Source organism: Oryctolagus cuniculus, chromosome 4 (genome assembly GCF_051225735.1).
Source record: "Oryctolagus cuniculus isolate XC-2025 breed Fujian yellow rabbit chromosome 4, ASM5122573v1, whole genome shotgun sequence".
Taxonomy (NCBI): Eukaryota; Metazoa; Chordata; class Mammalia; order Lagomorpha; family Leporidae; genus Oryctolagus; species Oryctolagus cuniculus.
In genome coordinates, this window is record NC_142870.1 from 154,575,891 (window position 1) to 154,600,072 (window position 24,182).

The following is a 24,182-nucleotide window of genomic DNA, read 5'->3' on the forward strand; positions in this document are numbered from 1 at the left end:
ACAATCTAGGAAATATAAATGGTTTTGTGAAAAGAATACCTTGTGTTGTTAGAAAGTAGTTATTAAATATTACCATAAAAATAGAGAAGACAGCTAGAATAGGCCAAGTCAATTGAACTGACAAATTTTTTAGAAAGATTTGTTTATTTGAAAGGCATTGTGATAGAGAGAGACAGGGATCTTCCATTCATGGGTTCATGTGGCTTGTCTTGCAAGGCCGCCCTGTCAAGGAGAGCAAAGCGAGGGTGTCTTTCCCACAAGGAGCACTGGAGACAAGTTTCAGTGAACATGTCTGTCTTTATCCACAGCCAAGTATATTTTTAAAGAGCAGGGAGAAGAAATGTAACTAGTTCAAGGCAAAACCAATACTATAGGACAGAACTGACATTGGTGCCAATATGCCTCTCTAATCAGCCTGAAGGTCACCTGGCCAGGATAGCTTTCCAGGTGGGCCTGGGCCAAACCCAGGAACAGTTTACTTGATTGGCAGAAGACGGGAGTGGGGAGAAATGTACCTGGGGCTCCCGCCACCTGCCAGCAGTCAGGCTAACTGCATGGGCTAGGCAGGCAGCCTCATGGGGTCGCCCACAGGTTCATACTTTTAAAGTTCACAACAGCCAGGTCTGGACTAAGCCCAAATCCAAGGCCAGGAACTCCACTCAAGTCTCCACATAGGTGGCAGGAATTTGAGTACTTGTCCCCAGTATAGGGATAGCTTAACCCATTGCACCACAACTCCCACCCCCAAATTAATAGTCTTTCAAAGCAGAAGATCTCAGACTCGGATGGGTTCACTGGTGGATTCAACCCAACATTTAAAGAAGAAATTATAACAGTTCTCTAAGTCTTTTGTAGCTGATAGTGTGAAAACTATTTTGTAACTCATTCTACAAGGTCAACATTACAATAATAGAAAAACCAGACTGATATATTACAAGGAAAGGAAACTACTTATTAATTTCTATAACAAATAAAGATACAAAAGTCCTCAATAAAATATAATCAAATTGATTCCAACAATTTTTACCAAGAATTATATGCCATGACCAATTGAGATTTACCCCAGGTGTGTAAGAGAGGCTCAGCATTTGAAATTCAGTTAACATAATTCATCACAGCAGCAGACTAAAGAAAAGTCAAATGATCATTTCAATAGATAACACAAAGTATTTAACAAAACCCAACACCTGGCCAGTGCTGCGGCTCAATAGGCTAATCCTCCGCCTGCGATATTGGCACACCGGTTTCTAGTCCCGGTCGGGGTGCCGGATTCTGTCCCGGTTGCCCCTCTTCCAGGCCAGCTCTCTGCTATGGCCAGGGAGTGCAGTGGAGGATGACCCAAGCCCTTGGGCCCTGTACCCGCATGGGAGACCAGGAGAAGCCCTGGCTCCTTGCTTCTGATCAGTGCGATGTGCCAGCCATTGGGGGGTGAACCAATGGAAAAGGAAGACCTTTCTCTCTGTCTCTCTCTCTCTCACTGTCCACTCTGTCTGTCAAAAAGAAAAGAAAACCAACACCCATTCATGATCAAAATTCTTAGTAAAGTAGGAATAGTGGGAACATTCTCAACTTGATATCTGCAAAAAACCTATACCTTACTAGAGAAACTAAAAACCAGAAACTTGAAACTCTCTAAGATCAGGAAAAACACAGGGCTGTTCCCTCTCACCACTCTTTTCCAACATCACCGTGGAAGTCCTTGCAATGCAATATTGCAACAGGAGATAAAAAGCACACAGATTGGAAAGGACTAAGCAAAACTCTATTCATATAAATAATATGATCATCTATGTAGAAAATTCAAAAGAATTACCAAAAAAAAAAAATCAAGGAACTAATTGCAAGTTTGCAGGATACATGGTTAATGTACAAAATTCAATCCCCTTCCTAAATATAAGAAATGAATGACTAGAATTTTAAATTAAAAGAAAATGTCCCTTATATTACACTCCAAAAATTAAATACTCAGATAAAACTTTAAAAAACATGTAAAAAATCTAGAGAAAACAACAGAACTCTGATGAAAGACATTTTTAAAAATTAAACAAGTGGATGGCATAGTAGGCTAAGCTTCTGTCTGTGGTGCTGGAATCTCATATGAGCTCTGGTTTGTGTCCTGGATGCTCCTCTTCTGATCCAGCTCTCTGCTGTGGGCTGGGAGAGCAGCAGAAGATGACCCATGTCCTTTGGCCCCTACACCCATGTGGGAGACCCAAAAGGAGAAGCTCCTGGATTGGCCCACCTCCTGCCATTGCAGCCATTTGGAGAGTGAACCAGCAGGTGGAAGAATTTCTCTCTGTCTCACCCTCTCTGTAACACTACCTCTCAAATAAATAAATAAATAAATCTTTAAAAATCAAATAAATGGAGATATCAATATATTCCATGTTCATAAATATGAAGACTCATTATTGTGAGGTTATCAGTTCTTTCCAGCTTAATCCATAGAATAACTTTAGAGTAACTAATACAACATTGAAGAAAACAAAGTTGGAAGACTGATGCTGCCCATCTTTAATGTTTGCTGTAAAGCTGCAGTTATCAAAAAAGTATAGTATTGGAAAAATGAATACATAAATAAATGAATGAGCCAAAACAGAGATCCCAGAGGTAAATCAGCATGAATATAGTTAAGTGACCTTTTACAAAGGAGCAAAGGCAATTTTAGGGGAAAAAGATACTCTTTTCATACATGGTGCTGGAATAACTGGACATCAACACAGAGAAAAATGAATATAGAGGCAAACCTTATGCCTTTCAGAAGAACTAAAATAATCATAGATCTAGATGTAAAACATAAAACTTCTAAAAGATGACACCGAAGAATATCTAGATGACCCTGAGCTTGAAGACATCTTTTTAGATACGATACCAAAGGCATGGTCCGTGAAAGAAAGAATTGATAAAATGGACGCTATTAAGATTTTTAAAAATCTTCTGTTTTGTGAAACACACTGTTACAATAATGAGAAGACAAACCACAGAGAGGGAAAATATATTTGCATAAGATATATCTGATAAATGACTCATTCAGAATATCCAAAGAGCTCTCAAAATTCAATAGTAAGACAATGAACAGCCCAATTGAAAAGATTAAGTTATTGTGGCTGCATTCTCTAACTCATGATTTCCAAGTGTGCCAGAGAGACCCGTTCGTTGGGACCTTTCTGTGTTAGCATGGGCTTGCCAAGTAACACAGGCCCAGGTGCCCCCAATGTTAGAAATGGATTCTGCCATAGACCGAAAAACAAGCAACAAAAACAGTCCTACAAAGCAGCATGCATAACTTAATCAGTAAATGAGATTAATGTAGCTTAATATTGGGTGAAACCCTACCTTGAAAAGTGTCCTTGAATGCAGGTGGTACCCTAGAGGAAGAAAGGCCTTTGAAAAGAACATCACTGGCAGTTCTGACAAACAGCGTATATAGTACAGGAAATAGCTTTAGGTTCATGTGCTCACTGTTACTTATGACTTTGAATATATCATTTTAATGCAAAGATATTTCATATGCAGATATTATGTTTTAAATATTTCTATAAATTCAATGATCTATAAATAGCTCTGAGAAATGTGTGGAAATAGCACCACCAATTTGATTGATACTAAGAAAGAATCCTGAATTGGAATTTGGCTGGGTGAGCCACACATTATTCTCATTTTCAGCTAGCACATTTAATAGCCCTCATTGTCACTGGAAAATTGCTTCCTTTTTGAATGACTGGAGAATGAGCTTGAGTCTTTTCAATCTGGATTCAGGAGGATGCTAATATATTCTCTTAAGTATTCAAAGAATACATTTTCCTGGGGTCTAAATAATCAGGCTTCCCTTTTGCTAGCTAACATGTTATGAAGGTATTTTCCTTAAGCTAACTTTTCTTCACTGTGGCTCCATGCTTTATAAAGGCCCTCAAACCATCGCTCACTCTCCTCCCACAAAGAAAGAGGTGAACTAATGCGGGTTGAAGGAGCATCGTCAAATGTCAAAGGAGGAGTGGAAACCATTGTTCTCAAGTTCTCTGAGAACATCATGTTGGCTCTTTCATCTTAAATCTTATTTAAAGGCAGTGTTGCCAGCACACATTGAAACTTCTGACTCCCATAGCAGGGTACCTGGATTCGATAACTGGCTCTGCTTCCAATTCCAACTTCTGCAGACCCTGGGAGAGAGCAGCTGCCGGTTCAGGAGGTTATGTTCTTGCCACCCATAAGAGTGAGTTGAGACTTGAGTTGAATTCCTACCTCTGGACTTCAGCCTGACCCAGCCTGGGCTGTTGTGGGCATTCGGTGAATGGACCAATGGGTTGAAACTGTCATTCCATTTGTCTGTGTCTGTTTCTCCATCTCTCAAATAAGTAAAATAAATAAAGGTGAAAATTATTTAAATTTGTAAAAAAAAATTCAGTTGATTAGTCCCTTTGACCTATTGCTCTGGGGCCCTTGTAAATAGATTGAAACTACATGTCTAAATCACATTATGGTTTAGGAAGTGCCCTCACACGTCGTCTTTAAGCCCAAGGTCTACTATCTCCAACTGTCTCTTTTAGAAGAAGTCTCAGGGTCTGAGAAATGTTAAGGTTCATCTCAAGCACACATAAGACCCAAAGTGAGAGCCACATGTTACATTAGACTCTCAGGCTCTTCTTTAGAATCACCTGGGAGCAAGGATTCTGGAGCAAGGATTTGAGTGGCTGAGTCAATAGGTCTGGGTGCTTTTCAAACAGATTTCCAGGTCATGCTGAAACTGCTGGTCTGGGAACCTCCCTTTGAGAACCACTGGTCTAGAACATGCCACAGAATACTTGTCTGTGTTATTCAAATGCCCCTCACACCACACACGTCTCTTAAAATGCAAACAATGTGTAATATCAAGGAGAGGGAAAAATTACCATAATACCTTCACCCCTTCAGCCTCTTTCTTCTGACCCCTTACTTCAGAGTCCAGAGTTCATGATCATTGCTCTTTTACTATACTGTCCTGACACTGTGGTGGCAATAGCCAGAGACTGTGCAGAGATGAGCCTGGGTGGGTTTTGTGTTTACAAAATGCATTTCCAAAGTGTGATCATTTTCATCTCTTTTGCTGTTTTCATCACATGCTGTTCTCTCAGCAGGCTTTCGACATCTGGCCTCCACAGGAAACTCCAGAGTGAAGTAAGTCTTATTTTTAGCAAGGAAATAGTCACTATTCCTAAACATGTTTATTTTGCTTTAGATTTAAACAAGGAATTACTTTAAAAGGTACTGAGGCCAAAGGAAAAAACAAACAGCCGTGCATGTGTTGGGAACAGGAGGAGTTGGCCAGCTGAAATTTCAAATATTTTTTGGAGCAAAGATATCTTAGGAATTCACTTAAATTTACATTCTAGTATATTTTAGCATTAATGAGCACTTATTATGTGCCACATTATATTGCAATAAATATTTACATACATTAATTTCTGTAATAGTGTTAGCAATTCTAAAGAGTACTAAATATCAAACTCAACCTTTAGAGATGACAAAACTGAGACCAAAGAGATGGTGACTGGCATAAGATCACACAGATGATTCAGGGTGGGTTCATCAGTTGTGAACAGAACTACTTCTCAGATGAGGAATATTGATGGAGAAGGGGGAGGGGCTTGCATGTAAGGGGTGGACAGGAGATATATTAGAAGCCTCTGTTTTTTCCCTTTAGTGTTTCTCTGTTCACTGCTCTAAAATAGGGTCTAGTTTTATATAAAGGAATGAATTTCTTTTTTTTTTTTTTTTTTTTTTTGACTGGCAGAGTTAGAAAGTGAGAAAGAGAGAAAGGTCTTGCTTCCTTTGGTTCACCCCCAAATGGCTGCTACGGCCGGTGCGCTGTGCCGATCCGAAGCCAGGAGCCAGGTGCTTCCTCCTGGTCTCCCATGTGGGTGCAGGGCCCAAGCACTTGGGCCATCCTCCACTGCCTTCCTGGGCAACAGCAGAGAGCTGGACTGGAAGAGAAGCAACCAGGACAGAATCCGGCACCCTGACCGGGACTAGAACCTGGGCGCTGGCACCACAGGCAGAGGATTAGCCTAGTGAGCCGCGGCGCTGGCCGAGGAATGAATTTCTAATACCTGCTACAACATAGATAAACTTGGAAAAACATCATGTTCACTAAAGAACCCAGTCACAAAAGATCCTATAGGAGGGAACTTCAAAAAGTTTATGAAAAATGCAATTAAAAGATGTTTATTGTGGTGCAAAAAATTTCTGAAATCTATACGTAGTTTATTCATAACACACATTTTTGATGAACTTTCTGAAGACCCCTCATCTGATGCCATTTATATGTCCAAAATAGCTAAGGATGCAGAATGAAATGACATTGACTTTGTGTAGGAGACTGGAGGGGAAATGGGAATTCACCACTAACGAGCACTGGTTTGCTTTCAGGGTTGATGAAAATTTCCTAAAATTGATTGTGCTGATGCTTACACAGCTCTGAATTTGCTGAACACCTTTGAATTCTACACTTTAATTGAATAGATTTAAAGGGATAATATGTGAATTGTATATCAATTAGCTATTATCTTTTTAAAATAAATACAATGGAAATATAAGATGATGGCTAGAAAAAGAAGAAGAAATAGAAAACCTTGGAAGTGGCTGCTGCACTTTACCAACTCAATGTCCAGGAAAGGCCAAAGATTCGGTGTTAATGACACAAATGCAGACAAGGCTAAAATAGAAAAGATAGAGAGAGGGGCCTCCCTAAAATATATTATGATATGGATAAAAAGTAGAAAGAAAAACATCAACATAATATTAATTTTAAAATGGCATATTGTTAAGGACAATAATCTCATTAATTCTATATAATGTAGGATTTCTGGATTGCTTTGATACAGCTCCTAAACATTCTCTAGCTTGCACAACCAATGAAGAAGAAACGATGTTAGTAAAATAAATCCTAAGAATTCTTTCTACCAATATAGGGAGAGGTTAGCTGAGAGTGTGAGCTAGTGGGTTAGTGAAGAGTAATGAAAAATCCTCCAAAGTGTAGACATGCTTGTTTTCTACCATAGAGTTAACACTGGCAGTCAAAACAGCCGGAATTCATTATTGTCCAGGTCTCCAGAATGAATAGAAAAAATTAACCACACCTGAAGATTTCTTTCTAAGAACGTATGTAACATTGCTGTTTGTGAAGGTTGGACTCAAATACAACAGTTTTAACACAGTGCTATCTATATTAGCTCTCTCCCAAGCCTATGCCAACCTACAGAAAATTGGAAAGAGAATAATTTTCATGCTTTATTGCTCAAGGAAGAACCCAAATAAAGTTTTATATAAATTGCACAGGATAACAGCTGCCAACTCTGAATATTATAATAAATGAAATAGAATATCTAGACAAATAGCATAATATGCATGAGAAAGGTAAAAGAGTGGGAGGAAGAGCCTGGGAGGAAGGAAGGAAATGAAACAGGAGGAAGGAAGAAAGTAATGGTGAGTACATTCATTTTCTTTGTATTTTTTAAGTTTATGTATTGAAGCAGAAGCATAGACAATGAATGTATAGGAGATCTAAAGCATCAATTGAAGATTAGACAATTAATTATGGAAGAGAGAGAACTGCACTGTGCTTCAATCATGATGTGTGAGATTCAGCCAAATCTGTCAGCCATTGGTAAATTAGTGAGCTTGTGCTACTTAACAATAAACCACAGCTTTGGTGGCATGCTGCTGTCACAGACTTTGGATTGATTCAGGTATCTCTCTTGCACTCCATTGTATCACTCCTGTCAGCAAGTTGGCTGAACTAGGCTGGGTTTGATTGGCTCAGTTTTATTCCATATGCCTCATTCTAGGTCTCAGCCTGAGGAGGCAACAGCCACACAGAGAAAATGAATAACTAAATTATGCTCTATTTATATAGCAGAACACCATACAGTAGTGAAATGAGTGAACCACTACCACACAGATTAACATGGCAAAATCTGTAATAAAATTTTAAGCAAAAGAATAAGTTTCAGAACAAGACATGATATAGTCTATTAAAGTTTGAAAATGCGCAAACTAATGCATATGAATCATGGATACTTATGTGGTAAACTATAAAGAACTGTATGGGAAAGGTATGCACACTATTCTGAATAATGTTCATCCATGGATGCGGCATAAGCAATGCCTTAGGAACACACAGGGCCTTCAAACGTACTGGAAACATTCCATTCCTTAAACCAGGCAGTGTAAACATAGGTTTTATTTATTAATATTCTTTGTATTTTAATATGTAACCTTCTGTATGTGTGCAATATTTTATATTAAGAAACAAACAAAAGCAATAATGTGAGAACTGATCATAACTGATATCCAGTTCTATGGGCAGCTGATATCCAGCTCTACTTCTAAGGAAACTGCTGTTTCGAAGCTTCTATAAAATGACTCCCTCAGGGTAAAAATTGCAGCTTCTGGTGTCATTCTATTATGGTCATCCTTTCCTCCCTGGATGCACTGTAGAGCAGGTTAGTATTTTGGCCACCTTTCCTCTACAGATTTTTGATAGATCCATTTAAATTATAAATAAGCATAATCTGTGCATAGGTTGATTTTTTTTCACAGAGATTTTTCAAAGCATGGTGTGTTCCTTTCTTTTGTAGAAAAAATACAAGTTATCTACAGGTGTGGGAAATTCAGGACCATAACTATGAACAGTAAAAAATAGTAATTTTGTTAAAAACTTTGCGTATTACTCTATATATAAGCTGGGCAAATTTTTAAGCATTTCAAGTAACACTATGAGACAGGAATCATTATCTCCATTTTACAGTTGAGGAATGTGATTTCTGAATAGTACTCACAATGCTTTAATCCCTCATTGTCTTCTAAAATGAGCGAGAATACTCCCATGACTGGTGCTTAGGAACCTCAGGCTGTAAATGTGATTCTTGGACATCTTAATAATTCATAGGAAGATACTCCATTGCACACTGCCTGGCTCCTTTTGCGTCTCTGATAGCCCTTGGTTTAATCATTGTAACAACTTTCTGCACCTGAATTCAATTTTTTTCTATTCTTTTCCCTTGTCCTTTATTTCTGGGAGTGGGACATCCACTTTATCACTGTATTTCAGAATGCAAATAAATTATAAGACAAATAACCACGTGTATGGCAAGGGCAGCAGTTCAGAGCAGTAGTACAAGGATGCTAAGTTCCATAAATAGTGCTGAGTCAATTGTTTATCTATATGGAGAACAAATGGTATATTGATTCATATCACACATTACACACAGAAGTCAATTCTAGATGAAATACAGGTTTAAATATGGAAAGGAAAACACCAAACCTTGATAGGAAAATATATTTGTATCTTTGAAGTACTCCCAAATTTCTTGAAGAGAGGATGAAAAACTATAACCATAAAAGAAAAAAATGATAAATTCAAGTATATTGAAATTAGGAACTTTTTATCAAAAGGCATCAGATACAAAACACCAACTAAAGAAAGATGTTTGGGATACATGTATCTTGAACTATTAGTATTTCCTACAAATCAATAAGACAAATACAGTTTACCCAATAGAAAATTATCCAATGACTAGTTAAAATACTTTACACAACAGGATATTCAAAGTTGCCACAAAAAACTGAGAAATGATTTGCATTATTAAACATAATTAAAATATCAGTAAAGCTAAAATGAGATACATACACACCCACTTGAGTTGCTACTATTAAGAGGTACTACCAAGCTTTGGTCATGGTGTGAAAAGGTTAGAACTCTCTTATTGGAGTGGGTAGTTATTCTGCTGGTTAAGATACCTCTATTGCATATTGCAGTGCAACACATCGGGAATCAGCTCCTGACTCCACCTTCCTGCTAATGCAGACCCTGGGAGGCAGTGATGACTGCTCAAGTCATTGGATTCCTGCCACCCTTGTGGGGATCTGGACTGAATTCCTAGCTCCAGATCTAGCCTGGAGCCCATTGTGGGAATTTAGAGAGTTAAGTTAGTCAGCAGAGAGGAATTCCCTCTCTTTTTCTCTGCTCCTTAAATAAATACATTAAAAATAGAACTCTCAATATTAGTTTGTAGAAGTATAAAATGGTATAACCATTTTGGAAATTATCCCGTAGTATTCATTAAGTGTAATATACGAATACTTTATGAATCAGCATTTCTATCTCTACTTATAGACTATTAGATGCATGTGTAAAATTAACAAAAGGCATGCTAGGGTGCTCATAGTAACAATTTAATAGCCTAAAACACAAAACCACCAAATGTTCATCAATGTTTACATGAATGAGTAGGTTGGAATCAGATAATGTAATACCAAGTATCATAAAAAATAAACAATTAATAAATACAACCATATGGATGAATCTCAGAAAAATAATATTGAAAGAAACAAGATGTGCAATATGTACACTATATGGTTCCCTCCCTAAAATGTGAGCCTGTAGGCAAAACCAGTTTACTTTGTAGAAATCAGGGTAGTAATTACATAGAGGTGGAGAGAACGGTGTTGTGACTGAAAGGAAGATTTCTGGTGTATGAATGTTCTCAGTGAAAACTACCATGCTGCACAATTGTATACTGTGCACTTTTATGTACACATTTTAGACTTTGATAATGAAAGTTCCAGCCCATGATGACCTTATAATCCACTAGGTACAGGCTGGCTAACCTGTGACAGAAAAAATAGGATTCAAGAGAATGAGGTACTAGCTGCGAGATTCTGACCAAAGTGGAACAATGTGACAGGAAGATTTACTGCACAACAAGTGAAACTTGAACCTCATGACTCCTCACTCCCAGGAGTCCCTGCCAAGGCCCTTAGTAGGACATCAAGCAACAAGTTCTGTTGAAGTTTTCCAAATGTCAGCTTTTCACCGCCATCTCATACGTAGAAATGTGCTCGCCTGAGTAATAGCTTCAGACCTACTCCCCAGTTCTCCTCTTAGTCCCTGTCTTCCCTCACTGAGTGTTCCTCCCTGCACTGGACCATAGATCATATCCTTTAGAGCCAGTGTTAACTCTGCAGTAGATTGGGATCTCAGAACCTCATATTGCAGTCTTGTGATGCACATGATGCAGACACCCCTGAAAGAGTCCCCATAGCTGAAGCCGTTTGCTTGGAGGACTCCTTTCCCTTTACAGGTCCATTCCTTATTTTCTTCCGCAAGACCACCATGCAGTCATATGAACAGTCAGACTATACTGAAAGTTTAACAACTAAAGCAAATCAAGTATAAACGGACAAAAACTACTAGCTAAATATGGTACTACCCAAAGTCAAAGGGAAAAGTAGCCCCCAAATACAACTTTTCATAGAGAATATGTTTAACGTAGGTGCACTTCATGTCACAAACTTACTCTCTTTTTTCCAAGTTTACTTTCTTTTCAGAGAGTGAAGGCACCTGAACTCACATACGAAAATCTGATCTGTCCTTGGGAAACCTCTTCTCTTACACATGCCTTGTTAGAATTTCTCTAGTCTGCATGCCCCCTTCTTGTACAGTTTACTTCCTCAATTCTGAATCTTGCAGGCTAGAAAACTTTCCTAGAGACTCCAGAAGAACAGCTTGGGTTTACTTTGCTATCCTAACCCAATTCAGGTTGGACAGAGCCCACCAAAATCAGTCACTGTGAAAACAATCTAGTTACTGCTTTGGTTCTTTATTTCATTCAAGTTTTCTGTGGGTAACTAATTATAACATATATATGTTCATATGCTGAACACACATACCTTGTTAGATCAAAGACTAATTTCATAGTTAAGTGATTTTCTAATTGCTCTATTCCAATCCATTATAGAGTCTGCATCCACTGTTCTTTCTTGCCTCTCATCTCCTTCCTACTTGAGCTTCCAAACTGGCCCACCAGGCCTGTTGTGTGATGAGAAACTGCTATTTACTAAGTGAGCTATTTTTCCACTAGACCTGAAGGGACCAAGCTTAAAACTCAAAATAATGCCTTATAAAAACCTCCTTTGAAGATGGCACCATGATTTCTTTTCGTGGTTAGTCTTTGTATATGTATTACATATGGTAGGAAAAGGAGGCACTGTCATAGACAACATATTTGTGTTTTCTTCAGCTGGAAAAGTGGATCTGAAAGTATGATTCCTAGACCAGCAGTCTTAAGAATGCCCTGGGGACTCATTGAAACCTATGGTACATCTGCTCAACCAGAAACTCTAGTTTGAGGACTAGACTGTCTAAGTCTGACAACCAGTGGTCTATAGCATTCCTCTCATTTCTCTTTAAGTCTGCCAGCCAAGAATAGGTACAAACATGGCTTTGTGATATCTCCTCCAAACCCAGCGGTCTATTTATTAGGACAAACATAATTGCTCTGTCTTCAGTGGTTTTAGAGCACTTTGGACATAAATGCAACCCTCCACCACAGCATGTATAACATTTTCTAAAGTGGCAGTTTTCTCACCACTTCTGTGTCAGCTCATTCAATCTCATGATGCCAGTTACAATACAAGGGGTAACAGATTTTTCTTTAGCTGACAACATTGGTCTAGCAAGGTATGCATGTTGAAATGAATCACCAGAGGAAAAAAATGTCATAAACAGTCCTGAAATCTTCATACAACTCTCTTCTTCTATTCTTACAACATCAAGAGAAAGAAGAACCAGTGAGGTAGTTATTAAGAAAAGGAAGAAGTTGATGAGCCAGATAAGATTAAAAAGCTCAGTGATGAGGATAAATGCTGAACCCTTGTCCTCTTGCTGGTGTAGCTCCTCTGGTATTTCTTAATTAAGCAGTCTTTTTGTGGTTGCCTTTTGGAAGACTCCAGCGTTTCTCATATATTTGGTTGCATGTCTTCACCCTTCACAGGAATCATGTGGTTAAATGCTTACACACTGGATATGAGTATTTGAGGTAAACTTGCAAACAGATTGTCCCAGTGGAAATGGTGGCTTAATCATAAGTTAGATGCTTTTGGGTACTGCAGAGTTCCCATTCAACTAACTGAATATAATTAGAAAATAACTGCTCTGGTGAGCTAAACACAATTTTTAAAAGTAAATAGTAAAGTTGCAAATTCTGGGAGAATTCCCTCCACTTTCTATTATTTGTGTTGGTAAATCATAGTCGGATATCTGGAGCCCATGAGAGATCTCTGCAAATCCACAAATGCCTGTTTTTATTGCGTATTGGCATCTGTTCCAAGAAATGCTTTTCATATGCTTGGTCTTTTGTGTGGTGGCCAAGTAGACAGATTTTCCTTGCAGACAATGTTTTTGAAAAATGAAGCAAATTCTTTTCAAGAGAATGTAATTTTTTCTTGTTGATGCTCATAACTTTGAAATTTATTGATCAAGGAAGACAGCAAAAGCTCTAAGCAACAATGGACAGTGAGGGAAACAAACCACTAAGTTATTCCTAAAATATTTACCATCCATTGCCTAACTTAGTTATCTTATGATAAGTTCCAAGCATTACAAATAAACATTTTTCATTGCCTCTGTTCATTTTTTCTACACACAATTTTTATTATTTTGCAATTAGATAATAAAAGGATGTTTCTCATTATGCTGTTTTAAAATTAATAATAAGAACAATGTTTGTCAACTTTTAGGTAATTAGGAAATATAATGATCATATAATAAAAAGCCACAATCACACATAATTTCTACCATTTGGGAACAATTCATTATAGATATTTTTAATAACCTTTCAGGCATTTATCTATCTTTGTGTTTTTTTTTAAATTTGGTGTCAAAATGCACTACAATTTTTTTTAGTTATTTATTTTAATATAGTTGGAGAAAGAATCTTTTTAAAATTTTAATTTAATTTCCTTGAGAGGCAAGCTGATAGAAAGAGAATCTCCCACCCCCTAGTTGTTCATTCACTCCCCAAATGTAAGCAATAACCAGGGCTGGGCCAGACTGAGACTGGGATCCTGGAACTCATGTGCATCTCCCACATGGTTGACAGGGAAGCAATTACTTGGACCATCAACTGCTACTTCCCTGGGTACACATTAGCAAGATGCTAGAATTAGGCATGGAGTGGAGTGAATACTTGAACCCAGGCACTTAGATATGGGAAGGGGGTATTCCAACTGGCCGCTTAACCATGGCATCAAATGCTCACCCCCACTATGCTATTTTAATAATTTATTATTAATAATTTAGATATTTTATCTTGAATATATATACTTTCACTTGTTAAAATTTTATAAAATAATCTTATTGTTTTCTGGTTTTACATTTTATACCATGATTTTAAGCATCCTTAAAAATCACAGTATGAAAGAGATACTTGCGGCCGGCGCTGTGGCTCAATAGGCTAATCCTCCGCCTTGCAGTGCCAGCATACCGGGTTCTAGTCCCGGTCAGGGCGCCGAATTCTGTCCCGGTTGCCCCTCTTCCAGGCCAGCTCTCTGCTGTGGCCCGGGAGTGCAGTGGAAGATGGCCCAGGTGCTTGGGCCCTGCACCCGCATGGGAGACCAGAAAAAAGCATCTGGCTCCTGGCTTCGGATCAGCGTGATGCGCCGGCCACAGCGGCCATTGGAAGGTGAACCAGTGGCAAAAGGAAGACCTTTCTCTCTGTCTCTCTATCTCACTGTCCACTCTGCCTGTCAAAAATTAATTAAAAAAAAGAAAGAGATACTTGCTCCACCATGTTTACAGAAGCACTGTTCACAACAGCCAAAATATGGAATTAACCAAGGTGTCTAGATGAATGGATAAAGAAAATGTGGCTTATATATACAATAGATCATTATTCAGCTATTAAAAAGAACAATATTTTATCATTTGCAGCAAAATGGTTCGAAATGGAAGACATCATGTTGAATGAAATAAACCAGACACAGAAAGTCAAATGGCACATTCAACCTTATATGTGGGAGCTAAAATTTAAAAATGGAGAAGGAGAGAGAGAAAGAGAGAGAAAGAGAGATGACTCTGTGTATCAGTTTTGTTGCAAATACAGTGTTTGCCAAGCTTTGTTTTAAATCTTTGTTAAACAAACTGATATGAATGATATGCTACTATATGAATTATATATTACCATAATTACAAAAATGTATAGCAATGAAATGGAAATCTTGTTTATGAGTCATTTTTAGTTCTGCTTAAAGTCCTGTGGAACTGTGGTTTTCCTACTTTTTAATTGTTGAATATTATGGTTAGTCTTGAATTAAGCCTGTGATTATAGAGTGGAATAAAATTATGTCTTTGCAAAAATTGAAGAAACAAAAAGAAAAGAGGGAGGAAGGGGGAGGGAGAGTGAGGGAAGTATGGTTGTCTTCTTAGAATTCTACCTATGAAATACATGAACTCTCTTCTTTTTATATTAAAAAACTGAAAATGAAGATATACATAAATTAGTCCTCCCTTCTTTCATTTCTCTTATGGATACTCATTTCTGTATTTTATTCTTTAAAGTTGTTTTCTGGGGGCTGCATTGTGGCATAGCAGATAAAGTGACCACCTGTGATGGACTCAGGCTTCCCAAAAGGGCACCAATTTGTGTCTCAGCTGCTCCACTTCCCATTCAGTTCCCTGCTGAAGACCTGGGAAAAGCAGTGGAAGATGGTCCAAGTACTTGGGCCCTTGCCACCCTTATGGGATATGATTCCTCACTCTTAGCTTTGGCTTGGCTCATTCCCAGCTATTGGGTCCATTTGGGGAGTGAACCAGTAAATGGAAGATCTCCCTCTCCCTCTCTCTCTGTAACTGTTCCAAATGAAGTAAATTTTTTTTAAAAAAATCCTACTTTAAAAAAAAGTTATTTCCTATTTGCTTCTTTTTGGTACACTGCAATCCTCTTTATTGTATATATTGATCATATATCCAGGAATTTCAATTAATTCTCATATTACTTAACATTTGTTTTGTGATTATTTTGGATTATCCTATATATAGTAGTGTCATCTACACATATTAACCATTAGTTGCTTTAAAACTGAACCTAATGGAAAAGATGAAAGAAAATGTGGGGCTCTATGGGATGCGCAGCCATGGAGCCCCCACGTCAAGGTCGGTCTGATAGCTGTTGCTGTGTCTTTATCGCAAGGCGAATGTTGCTAGTTTCGGTTAGGGCAATGCTTTCCCACGGTCAGGACTTTCCAGAGGAGTTGAGAATGTTGTAAACAACAAGATGGCGCCAAGGACCGCGCTGTGAGCCTGCCTGCTGCGTGACACCTCATCTGATTGGCCTGAGAACGCGTGCACACTGCGTGAACAGACAGCAGATTGGAGTGTTCCGTGCATGGACTTGAGCCCGCTTGCAATTGGCCAGATTTTGTATATAAGCTATGTGCTGAGGAAGGAAGGGGCTTTCCTGTCCACTCTCCTCCTTTCATTCTTTCTCTGTCCCTGTTATTTTCCCATTAAAAGTCTGCTGAAGACCTTTAAGCTGCGAACAGTGTCGTTCCTTTGCAGGCAAGGGAGCAGCAGAAAAAAGGAAGGAAGGAAGGAAGGAAGGAAGGAAGGAAGGAAGGAAGGAAGGAAGGAAGGAAAGGGAGAGAAGATGGAGGGAGGGAGGAAAAATATAAAAGAGAAGGGAAAAGAGGGGAAGAGAAAGAAGGGAAGAGAAGGGGAGGGAAGGGGGGAGGAGGAGAGAGGAGGGGGAGGAGGAAAGGGGAAGGGAGGGGAGAGGAGAGGAGAGGAGGGGAGCGGAGGGGAGTGGAGGAGAAAGAAGGGGAGTGAAGGCGAGGGGAGGGGAGGGAAGGGAGGAGCTAGACTCTGGAGCTAGATTTTGGAGCTGGATTTGCTGAGTTCAGATCCAGGCTCTAAAGTTACTAGCTGTGTAACCTTGGACAAATGACTTAGCCACAGCCTAATTTCTTCATCTGGGAAACAAATAATACATCATGGGAGTTTAATGGTGTTTAATAAGTTAACATTACCAAAAGGTATAGACCATAATCTACATTAAAAAGATTCAACCTGAATACAGAATGTTGATTACTAGAGGCCAGTAGGGGTGGGAGGGAGAAAAGAAGTTTGGATCAGGAAAAAAGCAGGTGCAGCTGGGTATGTTCCATATATTGTAACAAAGGTACTAATTAATATGAGATGTTAATGGGGGAAATGGGGTGACGGGTGTATAGGAACTCACTGCAGTACTACGTCACAACTACTGTTTTGTATATTTAAAATTAGTAATAAAACTGTTTAAATCCCCAAATCACTTTGGTTCAGAATAATTCTTCAGCTATATAAGTCTAGCCCAGTGCTGGCCAAGAGAAAATGTGAACCATATATGTAGGTAATGTAAAGTTTTCTAGTAGCCACAATTTAAAAGTCAAAGTCCGTGGCATTGTGGCAAAACAAGTAAAGCTGTTGCCTGCGACATCAGCATCCTGTATGGGCACCAGGTTGAGTCCCAGCTGTTCTGCTTCTGATCATGCTCCCTGCTAATGGCCTGGGGAAAGCAGCAGAAGATGGCCCAAATGTTTGTTCCCCGCCACCCACATGGGAAACCCTGATGAAGCTCCTAGCTCTTGGCTTTGGCTGGTCCAGACCCAGTAATTGTTGCCATCTGGGAAGTGAACCAGCAGATGCAAGATCTCTCCTCTCTCTGTGTTTCTCTCTCTCTCTCTCTCATAGCTCTGACTCTCAAATAAATAAAATAAATCTCAAAAAAAGGTCAAAGTTGAAATTAATTTTAATAATATATTTCATTTAACCTAATATATCCCCAAATTGCTACTTAAAGAAATTTATACAGAATATTATTAATGAGAGATTTCCTGTTCTTTTTCCATTTAAGGCTTTAAAATCAATTGTGCATTGTACAAACACAGCACATTTAATTTTGAGCAGATACGTGTTAATGGCCCAAGAGCCACGTGTAACTAACAGCTGCCCTATTGGACAGTATGGATCTAATGCTGTCTCACTTATTTTTTACTTGGCTTTGGTGAACATCGAACAAATAAAATATTGAAACTAGCATATTAAGGAATATGATTTCTTTTTTTTTAAGATTTATTAATTTGAAAGTCAGAGTTATACAGAGAGAGGAGAGGCAAAGGCAGAGAGAGACAAAGAGATCTTCCATCCAATGGTTCACTCCCCAATTGGGTGCAATGGCCGGAGCTGTGCTGATCCGAAGCCAGGAGCCAGGAGCTTCTTCGGGGTCACCCACATGGGTGCAGGGGCCCAAGGACTTGGGCCATCTTCTACTGCTTTCCCAGGCCATAGCAGAGAGCTGAATCAAAAGAGGAGCAGCCGGGACTAGAACCGGCGCCCATATGGGATGCTGATGCTTCAGGCCAGGGCATTAACCCACTGAGCCGCAGCACAGACCCCCGGGGTATGATTTATTTTACATGGATCTTTTTTACTATATTTTCCCTATCAGTTTTCTCATTAGAGTCAAAGAGAAGTTTCATATTAAAATCCCCAATAATATGGAGATGAGAAGTCCTGGAGGACTGCTCCCTCTACCCCCACCTCACGACGCTGCTCCATCCCCACCACTCCCACCTCACCTGCACCCCCAGCATTTCACACTCTTGGGTTCTGAGTTATCAACCTCAGCTGCTTATCCTTGTTCTGAGGCAGTTCCTCTGCATCTCCACCCCACGACTTCTTTGAAGTCAAGTTCTACATCATGTTTTGGTTGATTCACTCACCCTTGCCTTTCCTACATAGGTGACTTCTAAAGAATTCTCAAGTAGCAATATTATCCAAATTAAGGTCTGGCAATCATTGATTTCTAAGGGTTATATGGGCATGAGGATCGTTTCTTTTTAAATTTCAAATCATCTTTAATATTGTTGAATGAAGCTTAATATAGCTCCCTTAAAATTGTGTACCTTTTAAAAATTCTCTGAAGGTTATAACAAGCTTTTCCTTTCATTTATACATAATAGATTTTAGAAAACACACTGGAAACTTGAAATTCTGGCTTCTCCAGATTTTGTAAAGGTACACTGGTGTGTGAATAGCTGTCCAAATTGATGTGTATATAGGGAGATGATGGATGAAGGATCATTTTTAGAAGAATCAAATTATTTTTTAAAACAGATTTATTTATTTATTTGAAAGGCAGATTTACAGAGAGGCATAGGCAGAGAGAGGGAGAGAGAAAGAGAGAGAGAGAAAGAGTCTTCCATCAGTTAGTTCACTCCCCAGATGACCGCAATGGCAGGAGCTGCATCTATCTGGAGCCAGGAGCTTCTTCCGGGTCTCCCACACGGATGCAGGGGCCCAAGGACTTGGGCCATCTTGTACTGTTTTCCCAGGCCATAGCAGAGTGCTGGATTGGAAGTGGCGCAGCCAGGTCTTGAATCAGAGCCCATAAAGGGATGCCGACACTCCAGGCAGCGGCTTTACCCACTATGCTGCAGAACCGGTCCCAAGAATCAAATTCTAAATCATCAACTTCCATATTCATTCTTAAAACCAGGAGTGTAGAATTTAGGCAAGAGGGGCACACAGGAACAGAGACAGAGAACATGAAATAGTTTGCCTGTTTCAAGTTGATTTTCAGAGGATATTCCAGGAGATTCTATCTTGCAACTTTAGAGGTCCCTGACAATCATGAACAAGAAAAGCCGCAAGCTACCAGTCTGAGTCAGTTTTGAAATACAGCAAACGAAGATTGAGCAGAAAGTATCCCTCTGTCCACTTTTTTCTACATCTTGTTTGTCAGTTTCAAGCATGGCCAGTCCTCCTGCTCCTCATTTTATATATCCCAGCCACTGCTGTAATGCTGGCTGTAAAAACCCTGGCAAGATGTTTTCCCAGGAGGCAAAATTTTTAAGGAACTCTACCTTTCCACTGTCTCCCTTACTTGTCACAAATAAGTAAAGTTTTCCTTTGAGTAACTCTTGCTTAAGGCTGGTTATTTGGTCACACTTTTAGGAGGACAGACCCCTTGTGCCCAATAACAAAATTGACACATCTGATGTGATTGTCCCAAGCCTAGAACTGGAGTGGCTGGGACATGGGAGTGAAGAACCAAGAGGCAGCAGCAGCTCATCCAGGGTTTGCTTGCTGTTGGGGAAAAGTTGTTCCATCACATCAGCATCAGATGATTTGCCTGGTGACTGACAATCTTTATTGATGACTCAGAAATCCAGGAGGGGAAGTGGGCACCTGAACCCCATTCTGTCCAGCACCAGCAATCAAAGAACAAGTAATTTGCCGCGGCGCCGGCTACAATTACTTGTTCTTTGATTGCTGGTGCTGGACAGAATGGGGTTCAGGTGCCCACTTCCCCTCCTGGATTTCTGAGTCATCAATAAAGATTGTCAGTCACCAGGCAAATCATCTGATGCTGATGTGATGGAACAACTTTTCCCCAGCAGCAGCTCAAACAAGTGATCAATTTCAGTTCACAATTGATCATAATGAAAGGACTAAGAGTCAAAGGGAGCACATAAACAAGTCTAGTATCTGCTAACACCAACCGATAGAATAAATAAAGGGGAGAGTGATCCAACATGGGAAGTGAGATACTCAGCAGACTCATAGAATGGCGGATGTCCTAAATAGCACTCTGGCCTCAGAATCAGCCCTAAAGGCACTCGGATCTGGCTGAAAAGCCCATGAGAGTATTTCAGGCATGGAAAGCCAAGACACTCTGGCAAAAAGATCTCTGTGAGTGAGATCCCAGTGGAAAGAACAGGTCTTCAAAGAGGGAGGTGCCTTTCTCTGAAGGGAGGAGAGAACCTCCACTTTGACTATGACCGTGTCTAAACAAGATAAGAGTCGGAGAACTCAAGGGGCTTCCATAGCCTTGGAAACTCATAACTGGTGCATAGGGAGATTACTGATGCCATAAACAGGAGTGTCAATTGGTAAAGTCAACAACAGGAGTCACTGTGCACTTACTCCTCATGTAGGATCTCTGTCCTTAACGTGCTGTACACTGAGGCTTAATGCTATAACGAGTACTCAAACAGTATATTTCACTTTGTGTTTCTATGGGGGTGCAAACGACTGAAATCTTTACTTAATGTACACTAAACTGATCCTCTGTAAAAAAAAAAAAAAAAGAAAGAAAGAAATTATCAATTCCCAACTTGACTCTCACTGGGATTAAACATGACAATAGGTCTGATCTGATTTCATCATCATTTAAAAAAATCATCTATTATTTTTTACTTTATGTTTCTGTGTGGGAGCAAACTGTTGAAATACTTACTTAAGGTATACTAAGCTGATCTTCTGTATATTAAGATAATCGAAAATGAATCTTGATGTGAATGGAAGGGGAGAGGGAGTGGGAAAGGGGAGGGTTGTGGGTGGGAGGGACGGTATGGGGGGGAAGCCATTGTAACACATGAGTCGTACTTTGGAAATTTATATTCATTAAATAAAAGATTAAAAAAATAAATAAATAAATAAATAAATAAATAAATAAAAAAAGAACAAGTAATTTGGGATTGCCACCCTATTAAGTGTGCAAGAGTTGCTGAAAGTGAAAACCAAGACAGGAAGTGCATTCTCAGGAAAATCCAGAACGTGAAAAAAGTAGCCATTTCTGGGGCACTGGAATAAAGTGTCAGGTTTTGCTCTGGGAAACTGAAACAGCAGACCAAGAAATCCCCGAGCCAGTTCCCTGGGTTACTTGACCTTGTCCTTCTCCATTTCACAAATATGGTACCAAGCAAGTTTAGAGCTCGCTGCAGGAAACAGGTGGACCGTGAGAGGGAATTTCATGCTTTAGAACTGATCAGATTTGTGATGTATTGATTTATTTCTTTACTGCTTTCTGGTTTTATATCTGGAATTTTAGTTTTCCTTGTCCACACATTCCCTGATGTTTTATAAGCTTTTCCATTTTCCTTTGCCTGCCTGGCTGGAAAGAAACTTCCTTCCATCCTGTCCCCTGGAACATCGTGGCTGGGCTTTGACAAAGTTCCTCTGTGGGTCTCATTCTCATCTCAGTGGGATGTGCAGTGTCTGTGCTTCATTGACTGGCTCTTTGTATGCCCCAGGATGAAGAGAAAAATCAAATGAAAAACCTTCCAGCCCTTCTGAAAAAAAATTGAAAGCAAATCTCTTCAGACCAGACCTGTAAGGCTAACTGGCAGCAAATCCACCCCTTCTCAATGGCACAACTACTAATTCCTGGCACAGGACTAGCTATAAGCCTGGTGGAGGCAGAAGACGGGAAGGATGACAGAAAGATGCAAAGACATGTAGCTTTATTGCCATTGCTCTCCAGTCTGCTCCCAGGCAACCCAGGAAGTTGAGGGAAGCCACTATAGTTGAGAAACTCTGGTCTCCAGTGTGAAATCAATAATAGGCTGGCAGTTAAGTTAGGGACTAACCAGTGTGCATATTGCAAGTAGGAGGAACCCTGGAAATGGGAATGCCCAGGCTGTCCCAAGAGGGGGATGGGGAAGGGCAAACACAATTCCTGTCAGCTCTCTTTGACCAAAGAAGAAAATTAATAAAGTCATGGACTCCTTGATTGGCTTCTTATGATAAAATCCAAACCTCCTTGAAGGAGCTCCTGGTTACCCCACAAATAGAAGAGGAGAGAGTTGAGTTTTGCTTTGCTGCTGGAGTAACAGCTTCTATAATGAGTGTTAGGAAATACCCTCTCAAACAGGGAGTGTAGTGTTAAGGGAGTTTCAGGAAAAGTACAGATAAAGAGATTTCTGGAGGCTCTGTGAAGCAGGTTCTAAACTTCTAATTTACTCATTTTTATATGTCCCTGAGTACCCCCTAGCACCTTTGGGAACTGACCTGCCAGCTAAACTGGGTGCTACTGTGTCTTTAAGTCAAGACCAAATAAAAGTAGAAATCCCAAGAAACACAGGGCAGACTTCCTGGCTCTCCACTGTGAGGACGCTAAGGATCCTGAGTCCACTCCTTAAAGTTTTTTTATTATCTTGGTTTCATCCAGGATTATGAGTCCCCAGTTGGGTGGAATAGGCTGTCAATCCTTGACTTATAAAGATAATACCAAACCACACTGATCATGGTCATCTTCTAAGATCTGAAGCAATAGCTGAAATGTCATATGTTTTAGGCAAACACCCCATTCAGAGATTGGTACCATGTCAAGTTTGGAGAGATTGATTAGGCCCTGTAGATTTCCTAGTAACACTTGATATTGGCTATTAAGACATCCACTTCTGTTGAATGAAGATCTACACAGGATTTGAGAGCTATGAGCGAAGCAGTATAGAACATCCCTCCCATAGTACCCAGCTCCTCTTGCTGGTGGTCTAATTTGCCTGGGGATAGCAAGTATTACACTATCTTAAGGACTGTATTCTTTACATTCTGTTGAATACCAAGTCTCAGGAGCTGTTTGTCTTTGAGTGGGAAGACTCTTCCAAAACTCACCAGAAAGCACAATGCATAGGTTTTCTCTGCCATGAGGATTTAAACTTCCTTGCAGTCTTCTGGCAAGTTTTGAGTAGAGACATATGAGGCCCTCAACTAAATAAGGGAGTAGTCTTACAATATGTAGATGACTTTCTCATCACTAGCCCCTCAAAGGAGGTTTCTGCCCCAGGACTGCAAATTGGCACCCTGTAACATTATTTTGTACAAGTTCAGGAAAGAATTATGGAGAGTCCTGGGAAAGGCTGGCATCTGCTGGGTCTGCATACTCAGTTTTTGGCTAATAGCAACTCCCCTCTATGACATGTCAAAAGGAAAAGAAACTGACCCCTTTGAATGGGATGAACATATAATCAGGCCCTTAAAAACTAAAGCAGTTGCTGCTGAATGTCCCCATCTCAGGACTACCTGATCTAGAAAAGCAATTTGACCAGTATGTACAACAAAGGAAGGGCATTGGGGTGGGATCATTAAAATGAATGGTGACTGTCTTTTCTACGTAGTTATTTTACGCAGTGTCTTGGGGAGGGTCAAGCTGCCTAGCGGCAGTTGTAGCCACCTGTTTGCTAATAAGAGAGGCAGGAAACTAATTACAGGATAGCTCCTGTCTGGACCCCACAACAGGTAGCATATGTTCTGAAAACAAAAGGGCACCATTTGTTGAGCAGAGACCACATACTGCAGTATCAAAGTTTGCTGCTGGGTATTGCAAACACCATTCTAAAACCCTGTGAGACTCTGAGCACTGCGCATTGCTACCAGTATATGAGGACCCCCTAACATGATTACTGTGAAGTTACAGACCTGACAGCAGATAATAACTCAGAAGTGAACCACTACCCAATACAGAAGAAATATGATTTGTGGATGGCAGCGGTTTTCAAATAAATGGTCATTGGAGGGGAAGATATGTAATGATATCTCCACA